Source organism: Lissotriton vulgaris, chromosome 9 (assembly GCF_964263255.1).
Source record: "Lissotriton vulgaris chromosome 9, aLisVul1.2, whole genome shotgun sequence".
NCBI lineage: Eukaryota > Metazoa > Chordata > Amphibia > Caudata > Salamandridae > Lissotriton > Lissotriton vulgaris.
Genome location: NC_141697.1, coordinates 80,266,607 through 80,279,776, shown reverse-complemented (window position 1 = coordinate 80,279,776; position 13,170 = coordinate 80,266,607). Strand labels below are relative to the sequence as shown.

At 39.8% G+C, this 13,170-nt stretch overlaps 1 protein-coding gene across 1 annotated transcript in view; it reads right to left on the bottom strand.

Annotated features, from left to right (window-relative positions):
- Positions 1 to 13,170, bottom strand: part of LOC147689637 (stAR-related lipid transfer protein 9-like) — a 574,886-nt gene that overhangs the window by 459,452 nt on the left and 102,264 nt on the right. The window lies entirely within an intron of this gene.

The window sequence follows — 13,170 nt, the reverse complement described above, 5'->3', positions numbered from 1 at the left end:
CTTCTGATTGACCCATGTCAGTTTGCTTTGGCCGCAGGTGCTCTATAGAGTGGTGAAAACCTGCCAATCCTGAAATGATTTCCACCACGTGATGAAGGAGGTGGGAGGAGAAGGGGCAGTTTTGGACTGATTGTGGCCCTGGAGAGGATTTGGGCTTTTGTAGCGATGCTGTACTGAGGATCCAGAGAGGCTTACAGCTTTCATGTGCTACCTAAGACCACAATGACTCTCCCTAACAAGATAAAAAGGTATTTGGGGTTCAGCCTGTGTCTTGCGAAGGTTGTAAAACTTGTGTCACATCACAACAGTACAGGGCACTATTGTAAAGTATAAATAATCGAATACACGCTGAAGAGGTAAGGAAGAGTCTTATTTATTCCAGTCATCCTCTCTCCATAACTGACAAAACTGTCATCTACCTGAACATTCTAAGGCAGGCTCATTTGGAACATTCCTCACGTAACAGGGGAAAGGGGAGAAGGGAACACCCATTTACAAAGGGATCACACAGTTTGTTAAGTGAAGGTTAATACATATAAATTATATTTATATAAATTATAACATTTCCTTCCTTATCAGGGAATAGATCAGTGAACAAGATACATTAAATTTAATTGCCCTCATGTCTCACAAGTTTGTCTGAACTCCATACTTGACCGATTGTCTAACTGTACCTAATTGCGGTTCACTTTAGTTATTCAACGAGGAGGGTAATATTTACTTTGGTTTTGATGCTCTTTAGTCTTCCTTCTTATTAGCAGCCAATCACCTTCTTTCCAATTGTGCTCTTTAACCCATGTTTGTTGTCATACCAGTTTTTATATTGGACTTGATGTTGATGCGCTTTCTCATGGGCTTTGGAAATATCTATTTCCACTTGTTTACCTCCACCCAGCCATGACAGGTTCGATGTGGGGCCAGGTTCCCTCTTTTTGATAAATACAAATGTCGAAACACCAGTGATGATGTTGGGTGAAGTGTGATATGACCAAATACAGGCACATAGAGATTTTTCTACATCCTGCCCATTAACAACAGCCAGTTGAATGTGTTGCTTAATCATACAATTAGTTCTCTCCACTAATCTATTGGCTTTGGGGTAGTATAAATCAGTTTTCTCAAGTTTTATATAAAGGGATTGCAGGAACTTCTTCATTTCTTGGGATGTAAATTAGACCCCATTGTCCATAACGTCTATGGAGGGTATACCTTCTCTGCTAAAGGCATCTCTATGGTAGCTGTTGTACGATGGACAAAGTTAAACATTATCCAATGGGAGGTATCATCTATTAATCCTATCATGAATCTTTTGAAAGTCCCCACACCTTCCATGGGCCCAATGACATCCATGGCTGTCTTATCTTAGGGCTACATAGGCACTTCTACAGGGAATAGGGGCGCTTTATCTAAGATGTTGTTTTTTTTATATAAAGGGATTGCAGGAACACCTTTTTTCACCTGGCTTTAGGAATCGAAACTAATCGAAGTTTATTTCGGGAAGTAGAATGGAGCTATTTTAAGATAACCAGATTCAAGACTGTAGAAGCAGCATTTAAAACCTGGAAGAAAACCCGCAAATTAATTAATTTAGGAGACCTTACTTATTATACTCCTCTGAGTATGACTAAACTGCCCCCACTCATATTTTTTGATAGGACCGTAAGGGTCTGGCGAGAGAAAGGAATAGGTTTATTAGGAGATTTGTATGATAAGACGGGAAATATCAAACAGTGTGAGGACCTAGTAAGGGTTTATAACCTACCGCAATCGCATTTTTTAAAGTTTTTACAAATTTCTTGATTTTCGGTTAAAACGCAAATTAAAATTGATTTCCAATCCGTTAATAGAAGCTATAAGGATACAGAGTAAAATTGGAATGTTGTATAAAATCTTAAATTTAGGTAAAAAGGATGATCTGGAAAAGCATACCTTCACAATGGGCATTGATATTGGGAGAGAATGAATCAGATATATCACTTGAAGATGCAATTGTCAGATCTAAAGAAGTTCTCATGTCAGCAAATTTAAAGATACAATTTTTCCAAACTTTATTCAGGTTGTATTGTACACCAGCACGGATGAAAAAGTGAATAATGGTTAATGCTTCCGTTGCGGGGCGGAAAATGCTGATATAGAACACATATTTTTCAGTTGTGTAAAATTGAATATATTTTTACGTGATATTGAACGCTTTTTATCCATTATTTTAGGGTATTCACTTCAAATCTCTCCTGCTCTGTTACTTCTAGGGATGGGGCGGACAGTCTCAAAAGGGTGTATTATGTATAAACACCGATTCTTTTTATTTGTTGCAATGACTGTGGCCCGACTGTGCATTGCGGGGGATTGGTTATGCCCCGAGTCACCCAGGTTTGAAGTTTGGAGAGCAAAAATGTACAGATTAGCTAGTTTGGAATTTAGCTTATACTCAGTCAAGGGGGCAAGGAAACGGAAATTAGGGTTGAAGATATAGGACTTGTTTGTAACTAATATGAATTCTTCAATGGTAAGACCATTTGATCTGATTTATATTTTGATCTCTGTTTATTAACGTGGCTCAACGAGTATTTATTGCTGATGTACAGGAGATTTGGTCAACATTTTGTGTACCTTGATTGGTTGTTTTAATTTTATTTAGTAACTTATTATTAACTTGTGTATTCTTTTGATTCATTGTGTACTATATTTGTATCTTTATATGATGTCTCTGAAAGTGTGGAAAATAAAAATAAATAAAAAAAAAAAAAAAAAAAAGGGATTGCAGGAACTTCTTCATTTCTTGGGATGTAAATTGGACCCCATTGTCCATAACTACTATGGAGGGTATACCTTCTCTGCTAAAGGCATCTCTATGGTAGTTGTTGTACGATGGACAAAGTTAAACATTATCCAATGGGGGGTATCATCTATTATTACTATCATGAATCTTTCGAAAGTCCCCACACCTTCCATGGGCCCAATGACATCCATGGCTGTCTTATCTTAGGGCTACATAGGCACATCTACAGGGAATAGGGGCGCTTTATGTAAGATGTTGGTTTTGTCGCTTTTTGCACAACTAATGCAATTTTTTACCTTCTGTTTCACTAGGGAGTCTATTTTTGGGAACCAGAAACTATTTCTTACTTTATTTTTGGTGATGCCTACCTAGGTGTACCTCATGGACCAGATCAATCATTTTCTCTTTTAGTTCTTCTGGTGTTATTATTTTCTCATTGTGGCAAATAGTTCATGTCTTCCTTCCCAGTAACTGTTCATTTCTTCTTTGATTTTACAGCACTTGTTTGGCCAGCCTTTTATGATCATGTCTTTAAGTAAGGTTACGTTTTCATCTTTCTTCATGCACTCTTCCCATTCACCCTTAGTTAAGGCTGATATTTGTATGGACAGTATTAATTAATTAATTAATTGTGGGTTTGTAATGCGCTAGAATCGACTCCCGAAGGAGTATCTCTGCGCAGTAGACCGCTGGGGAACCCGTCCTGGCTTTTCCTGTGAGATGGTCCCTAATGGGTATCTCCAAGGTGAAACCAGGCATCCCCGGCGTATGTGGGGGGCCGTTGTGGAGATGATGCAAGCTAATGCCCAGAGTTGCCGAGTGTGATCCCTGGTTAGTGTAGGCACTGAGGTGAGAATTATCGAGTCTGCTGACCCTGGTCCATGACCCTGCCGCGTTGGGAATCGAACCCTGGTCCCGGGCCGTCTTCTCCTCCCGGGTCTGCCGCCTCTAACCAGTGAGCCACACCACTCCAGTATGGGACTGTCTAATGTTTCATCATGTACTTCTTGTTCGAAAGGTGCTCTTGAGAAGTAGACAGCAATTGTATTTCCCCTCCCAATAGGTGCTTTAGTTTAAAGCAGCAATTTTCCAAACCACGTATCAGTTTGGATATGCGAGGAATACTACATTCAACCCCTTTTATGGAGAACATGAAAGTAAGAGGTTTGTGATCTGTACATACAATAAATTGTATTCCCAATAGGTAAAATTTTAAATGTTTTACGGACCAAAAAAGTCTAGGGCCTCTCTGTCAATGACAGAATAGTTGCATTCCACTTTGGTTAGACAACGAGATTCAAATGCTATTTATCTTTTCTCCTCCTCACCTTCCTTAGATAAAGTTGCACCTAGACCTTTATTGGATGCATCTGTTGTCAATATCGTTTTTTTCCTAGGATCAAATGTTCCTAATGCAGGTGAATTAATTATTTAATCTTTTATTTGATCAATTATTTCACAATGCTTTACTTCCCACACAAACTCCTTGTTTTTTTAAATATATTAGGTAGACACTCACCAGAAAGTTTTTTTCACGTATTAAGCCATGTATTCGATCAAACCCATAAAGGATTTCAATTCATCTTTGCTCTTGGGAGGTATGAGGCATGTCTGAATCAAACAGTTTTTTGGCCTGAAACCTTCTTGAGATATTATGTAACCTAGTCAACTGAGGTGACTCTAATTTGGCATTTGTTCTGTTTCACAGTTAACCATGTCCCCATTAGCCTCTTGAATATTATCCGCAATGGTTTGTCATGCTCGTCAATACAGGAACCATAGACTAATATGTCGTCCTGGAATCTTAAAGTATTAGCTACTCCTTTCAAAATATGATGCATTATTTTTGGAAAGACTGCCGCCGCGGATGCGAGTCAAAATGGCATCCTTAAAACATATATGCCCCCAATGGTGTAGGAAATGCTGTCAAAGGTCTGGACTCCGGGTGGAGAACTACTTGATGGTAGGCCATGGATAAAGAAATGACACTGAAATATTTAGCTTCAACATTTTGTTTATATGTGGAAGAGGATGTCTTTCCATTCATATGTTCTCATGTAAGCTGTATTTCTTCCACAAAATAAACAAATGCCTTCCCCACTTGCTTAGGCTACCATGACTATGGGAACCAACCATTCAAAAGATTCTATAGATGGTATGGCTTCCATCTCGAAAAATCTGTTCAATTCCTTTTCCAGATGATCTCTCATCATGAATGGTGCAGAAAATGGTCTGTGCACTGTGGGTTTAGCTCCTAGTCCCAATTTTATTTTGTGTTATGTAATTGTCCAAGTTTATCAGAAAATAAGTCAGGGTATACTTCACAAATATCCAATGCACCAATAATTCTGTCTACCAGGAGCACTTGATCTTTTTAATAGGATCTAGAATTATTCCTAGTTCCTTTTGATATTGCCATCCAAATAAGGTTACAACTTTTCCCACAATATATATCATACCCACGTGGATCTGCCTTTAAAACCCCCATGCATTCTTATCATACCCACCAGAGGTAGGGCTTCCTTTCTATACCCCTCTGGTATAGAAAGGCTCCTCCATAATAGGATTCAGACTTCCAGATACGTTTTCAAAATCTGCTAGGTTTAACAAGGTAAATGGGGAACATGAATCTGTAAACATCATTACTGGTTTGTTGTTTAGAAATACTATATATTTTGGGTAATTAGATTAGTTTCTTTTTCTTTGTCGCTAACTTGGAAAACATATGTTTGCACTTGTGTTTACTTGAGCATTCTCTCCATCCCTGCATGCTCTGGCAAAATGTCCCCTTCTATTACACTTCTTTCACATAACACTTAGGGCCTGGGCACTGTTAATTATTTGCAAGAGGGTTACTTCTACCACATCTAAAACTTTTCAGCCTACTTTCCTCTTTCACTGCTTTGTTTGTACTTACATCTTTATTTTTAACTTTATAAATATCAATGTCTGCCTTGGTCTCTTGTACATTGGCCACTAAATCACCAGATGTTTTTATTTCCTTAATACAATTGGCAGTATGTTCTACTGATTGTGCTACATCAATAGCCTTTCTTGATACAGGGTTTTTGGTTAATAACTTTTCTTGTATGCGTGTATTGTTAGTACATTTTACTAACCGGTATCTTATATGAGAATCAGTAAGATTCCCAAAATCCCATAATGTTGTTAACCCTCCCAATTTTGCAAGATAGTTAGTTATGGATTCTTGTTTACCTTGTACTCGACTGAAAAATGTGTGCCGTTCTAGAACTACATTTACTTTGTCTCCAAAGTAAACTTCAAGTTTTGAAAGCATTACACTATAAACATCCTGTTCCTCTTCTCCCTCTCTCTCTCTCTCAGGCTCAGGTAGTGTTTCATATGTTTTACGACCTTGTACTCATAAGTTATGCAACAGTAGGTGTTGTTTGCATAAAGCAGTGAATCTTTCCCCTTCAACTGATATTAGATATGATGCAAACAATTTTATCCAATCTTTCCAATGAATCTCTGGTTTACCAATTTGATTAAAAAAGGATGATGGTTAATTGTTCCTTGCGACAGCCATCATTTCTGTATACAATTCAATGGAGAAATAGAAAATATACTCCCTAAAGATAACGGTTAAATACATATTTTAAAAGAGAGAAATAGTGTATAACATGCACATTGTCTTAGAAGAGAAATAATGATTTACTTGAAATTTACTCACTATTAAAATACATGAAAGAGAAAGATGTAAAACAATATATTACATGAACATAGTAATAGCTTATGCAATAATACCTAATTTGTACTTGCAGGATATACAACAAAAAAAGCTGCAATGGTAAGTAATAGCAGCAGACATAAAATGCATGCAAATTTTGGGAGAGAACTTATTGCTGAACTTTTAAAGAAGGTGTGTGTGTCACTGTGTGAACAAATACAGAAACACACTTAGAAAGGTGTGTGCATCACAGTGTGAAGATAGAAAACTTGGAGTCATCCACGAAGAAGGTGTGTGTCACCATGACATGAGCAGAACCGTGTATACAAGAAAAACAATACCATAGGGTTAGAAGTGTACCCTCTTTACTGTTTCTTAAAATGTAGACGATGAAGTAGTGAAGTTGGTTCAATGAAGGACACAGAGGTTATAAATGTGGGTCTATACAGTGCAGAAGAGACATCGGATCTACACATGGGATTGCCCCTCTGAGCTCCACACACGGAGCTCAGAGGGGCAATGCGTAGGCAGGGTGAACCTCCTTCACTACCAGCACTATGGTCATTGGCCCACCGCCAAGAGGCTCACGAGATATCCTCCTCTTCCTTCCAATGCCAAGCAGGTTCCTGGGATCTCCTCCTCTTCCTGTTACACCCACGCAGGGCTGGACCACCACCTCCAACAGCAGTCTAATGCTCCTCAACACCAGCCAAAAGAGGTTGGTGCTCCGCTACGCTAATTTTCGGTGCCGGGAAAGATGACCAAGGATCAGGAGGATCCCTGTGATATAGAGTAAAAAGGTAAAAAGTAACACCACAAGCTGTCGTAGGAGGGCCGCAGGATACCTCAATTAACACCAAATGTCATCAGGCAGCATGGTGCAGTACTGTGCGAAAGGATGTCCGATTGATTCAGTGAGTACTCAAAGGCTAAATCACTCAAGGGTCATACTGAATGAGAGAGTACACAAAGGGGAGATGACTAGACTGCCCCCTGCGCAGCAAAATCATCGCCAGTATTGTAAAGTAAAAATAATAGAATGCATGCTGAAGAGGTATGGAAGAGTCTTCTTTATTCCAGTCATCCGCTCTCCAACGTTCACAACTGTCATATGCCTGAACATTCTAAGACAGGCTCATTTGGAACATTCCACTTATAACAGGGGAAAGGGGAGGAGGGAACACCCATTTACATAGGGATCACACTGTTTGTTATGTAAAGGATAATAAGTATTAATCATATTTATAAATTCCAACAAGCACCCACACATAAAACTGAAACACATTATATTTTAGAACTACCCTTATAGCTTGTGGAAGAAAGTCTCTTTGACGTGAGCCTGTGTGAAGTGCGCCCACGGCATGTGACATAAAATCATACTGTCTACGTTGGCTGGTAACCAGCTGCATTAGAGCAAGACGCGTCTACATCTTGCTTTGTGTGTTTCTGGCCTCCAGCCATTCCTGGAGCCTATGGGTTTTGTACAGGCTCATGCTAATCCTTGCCATTTCTTCAACTGCTGTTTCTGGAATTGTGTGATTATCCTAATGGATATCTCCAATGTGGTTGAGTCTTGCAACCTTCTGCATCTGTGGTACTTGTGCTGGTGGCTGTGCATCATCAGCGTTACATGTGTGGGTTGCTATGCAGCATCAGAGTTACATGTGTGGGTTGCTCTGCAGCATCTGAGTTACATGTGTGGGTGGCTGTGCAGCATCAGAGTTACATGTGTGGGTTGCTATGCAGCATCAGAGGTACATGTGTGGGTTGCGATGCAGCATTGGAGTTACATGTGTGGGTGCCTGTGCAGAGTCACAAGAATTCTCTATTGATCAATATCAGATCACAGCGATATCAGTAAGTTAGGGGCATGTATAATTTCATCAAGTTGTCCCTATCTTATTGGCATATATCACATTGACGACATATCAATAAGCTATTGATGGTATTTACATAAATGTGACACTGGCACATAACGCTGTATCAGATTTCCATCATGATGAAGGTGATGATGACTGATGATGAATTAACATATTGCTAGGTTACTGGTGTACGCCATCACCAAGATATCCCTAAGCTACTGACATGACGTGACAAATTGTCAAGATATCGCTTGGTTACTGACAAAATTTGGCAATTCATATCAGTATAGTACTGATATGATGCCACCACCAAGACTTACTCTGTTAAAAAAATTAATACCGCAAGAACATCAGTAAACTACAGACATTAAATTTGACAAATAAAATTTGTTTAAAAAAAACCAAAAAAAACTACAGACATTATATATCACATGACCACGATACCCGGAAATTAGAGACGCAACATTTAACTCGTTACGAAAATATCTATACATTTTAGTACTCCATCAAGAACTTAAAGGGCAACCAAGCCATTGGATAATGCAAGGCGTTTACAAAATCAGCATAAAACATAAGCATTGGCAGAAACTCCTTAAAAACCAATACTGAGCCAAAAACCCAAAACAGCTGTGAGACGATTAAGAAAGAATTGTTGAAACCTCTAAATATGCTAGTATTAAAAGTATTTTATAGTATACACTGAACAGAATAAGAGGGGGTGAAAGGCTGAGGTTAAGTTTAAAATCTTCACAGAGTAGGTCTACAGATAAAAATTGAGCATTGGCAAAGCCAACAGGCCTGACCGTGGGCAAGATGGTGCGATTGTTAGTTTTTATGTTTTGTTGCAAGCATATGCCATGAGCTTGAAATACAAATGTAAAAATTCACTGATGTGGCTCTTTTTAAACAGTAAGCCTTAAGTTGTGCCATGCATTTTACTACTGTTCTTGTCAGGGAGACGAGAATGTCACTTAAACGCTTTTTAACAGCAACTTTAAAAAGAAACTGCTGTTACTGAAGTTAATTTTAAACTAGCTTTGTCAGTGAAGAGAATGGAAATATTTTTAGGTGCAGCTGAACAATGTGCACTGGCTTTGTGAGGTCACTCAAAGTGAAGGGAGAAGATGGGCAAAGTGGGCTGATCCAATGCCCAATAGGCAGAACAAAAAGTGAATCACAATTTAACTGACCAATGGATGAAGACGGCTGACCAAAATCCCATTTTGAATTATAGACAATGATATTTTTTCAAAATCAATGGTCTGTTGAGACAGCTAAAGCTGTCACAAAGGCCAAACACAAAAAAGTTGATCAGTGTCATTCAAATGATTTTATGAGATATATGCCAAAAACGACTCAGCGCAACCCAACATTTGTTGGCCACCAAAAGCTTTTTGTTTAGCACTCGGAGAAGAGAGGTGACCAACTTCCAAAAGGCCTTCAAAATAATATGTAAAAGATAGGGAGAGTGAAGGTAGCTGAATTACCATCACACTCATTGTGCCGGCAATCAAGAGAGCAGCTTAACTTGATTTTAGGAGACAAAGGGAAGTGTTGGGTTCTACAACCAAAACACACCCAGATGGGCTTTGCTGTGACGTAGAACAAACACTGAAGATGGAATCAAAAATGTGACTTGTTTCAGATCTCTGAGCTACAAAGCTGCTGACGCGCCCTATTTAGCGATGTAATAGTGGAAAGTCTACAACAAAGCCAAGACTTTTGGCAGAGGAGAGCGGAACAGAGGGAATTCCATTTATAGCCAAAGGGAAAGTCAGGACTGAAGAGAAACAGAAACCATGGAGGACGTAAAGGGGAAACAGTTTTATAGGGGTTTAATTAGCAATGGATTGAAGGAACCTAGTTGGTTATGCGTTCTGGGTGCAAGCCAAGGGCAACACTTTCATGTATAGCTAAATGGTATCATATTACTGGTGGGCAGGGATGCCCTCTCTAGGAGCAGACCTTCCAAAAAGGTCTACACAGACATGTGAATCAGGGATGGCACTGACCCAGAAGGGTCTACTTCACCAGCGTGACTGGCATTACAAGGCACTGGCACAACATGTCACAAGACACAGGCATTCCATGCTATTGACATGATCTGATACATTGTCCAGATGTCACCAGACATTGTATGTCACGTGACCAAGATATCCATGAAAGCTTTATTAGATTGAAATGTGCTAGTGATAGGAAAAATTCCCGGATGTTTTGGAATATCGTTAAATGGGGTAGTGAAAGACCTGAGGAGCCACCCAATAATAATGTCGCACAGGATGACTGGGTGAAATTTTTTAGCTCCCAGTATGCGGCAAGTGCCCAGGTGGAAGCTGGGAATTCCCCGAGCCAGTCCTTAGCAGAGGATAATACATTTACACTTAATGAAATTTTGTCTGCCCTTAAATCTGTGCATAGTGGACGTGCACCAGGCTTAGATGGCGTCCCCGCGGACGTTTTCTTAAATGATAAAGAGAGATGGTGCAAATACATTCATCTGCTTATTAACCACATCGCTATGGGTGCTGACATTCCGGCATCATGGCGGGGGGCTGTGATTATTCCTGTGCACAAAAAGGGAGATCGTGCTCAGCCAAGTAATTATCGCCCAATAAGCTTGATCGACACTATACAAAAAATAGTTGGCCGAGTGATTGTTAACAGATTGCTTGAATGGGCAGATGATAATAACATCCTATCACCTTTCCAGGCTGGCTTCCGAAGGGCAACCAGCACAGTGGATCAAGTTTTTCGCTTTCAATTGATCCAGTGGAGGACCGTGGTATTAGGAGGAGGCAGTCTCTATGCGGCTTTTGTCGATTTACGGGCTGCCTTTGACCTGGTGCCGCGGGCAAAACTATGGCAGGTTCTGGAGGTTCTGGGGGTTCCTGATGTTCTTCTGACTATGATCATGAGACTTCATGAGTTAACCTATGCAAAAATCCAGTGGGGGGGTTATGGAAAGGACACTGCTGAATTTCCTGTTGAGCGCGGGGTTCGGCAGGGGTGTTCAATGGCCCCAACCCTGTTCACCCTATTTATCAACGGTATTGTCCCACGTATGTTATCTCAGTCAGTGGATGCTCCCTCTCTTGCAGGTGTAAAAGTTCCTATTTTAATGTTTGCGGATGACACGTTAATTTTATCCAAAACTCCAAGTGGTTTACAACATGCATTGGCCATCTTTGATACCTCCTGTGTGGATCACGGTTTGGAGGTGAATGTGTCTAAAACGAAGCTCATGATATTTGATCCACATCGTAGTTTTAAGTCCAAAATCGTCATGAGTGGTCGTCCTCTTGATGTGGTAAATTCATTCACCTACCTGGGGATCCACATAGCGGATAACAATAGGTGGTGTCATCATATTGATATAGCAACTCTACGCCATAAACAATTAGCTGGTGTTATCAATCTGGAACATAAGAAGTCTTTGACTAAACCAGTTAAACCAGCTTTGATGATTTATGAAGCCAAGGCAATCGGGTCTGCGCTCTATGGGGCAGAGATGTGGGGTTATGAAAATTTGAGTGCGCTCCAAATATCTGAGAATACATTTTTGAGGTTAATTACTGGTACCCCGAATAGCACTCCATTACTGCCCTTGAGATACGATCTTGGCAGGAAGCAAATTGTGGACTTAGCCAGACTACGGCCAATCTTATACTGGCGTAGGCTCTGGACTACCCCTGAGCTCGCCCACTATGCGGAAGGATTTACTGACGTTATCCAAGCAGACTGTTTCCATAAGATTACTTGGTTTAAAAAGCTAAAACTGATGTTGTTTGAGCTCGGGTTAAGTGAGTTGTGGTTTGACCCATCAGGAGCTTTATTTCCGTCTAAGTCAATCTTAAAGAACATGTATTGGGAATATGTTGCTAACGTCAGTTTGAGTAATTCTAATAATGGGTCCATGGCTGTTGGTTTTCTGGAGGTCAAATTGTTTCCTGTATTTGAAATGTACTGGGATTTTACCCTTAGACAGGAAACTTTTGTTCCAAATGAGAGCTGGTTCACTCCCCTTAAAATCACTAACAGCAAAATGGGGCTCTGGAGGGTCCACTATCTGCCCTGCTTGTGCCTCAGGTAGTGAATCTCTCGGACACTTTTTGTTTTCTTACAAAGTGTATAGTGTTCCTAGATGAGTCTGGTTGGCACCTACGTGCAGAAACCTTGGTATCACATGTAGTAGAGTTGCGTTGCGTATTTTATGTACAACTTCCCTTACATGGATCATAATTGCCACTGCAAAATACCTTGGGTGGGCTTGGATCATCAGGCAGAGACTGCTAGTAATGTAACTATTCTCTGCCGATGACAAGCAGAGATTGCTAGTGAATTGACTATTCCCTGCTTATGTATTGACAGTGTCTCCATGAAATGTATATTAAGGTTTTTAACTTTGGTCATTTAAAATCAAGATTTTAATAATGAACTTTTACACCTTCTTAATTGTTTATTAACATTGTGGTTTGTTTTATATAACGGTTTTATGGATTTGTAAGTGCTTTGTATTTTCTGAGTACTTGTACATTTAATTGCTTCTTAATGTGTTTGTATGTCTTGCTTTTATGAGTAATTACTCGAATAAAGCACTTTTGAATTGCTTTATTAGATTAACTTACTTTTTTAAATTAAAATCTTCTAGTTTAAATATTTATCTTACATGTTTTAATGATATCAACATCACAACAGGGACATTTTCATGAGGGGACAGGGAGAAAATATAGAACAGATATGGGCCCAAAATGCAGAACATTTATCAATATTTCTGGGCACCACGAGGAGCTCTCCCGATGGGTCGGGAGTTCTCTGGGTCCCCTACCCCTTGCAGCTTA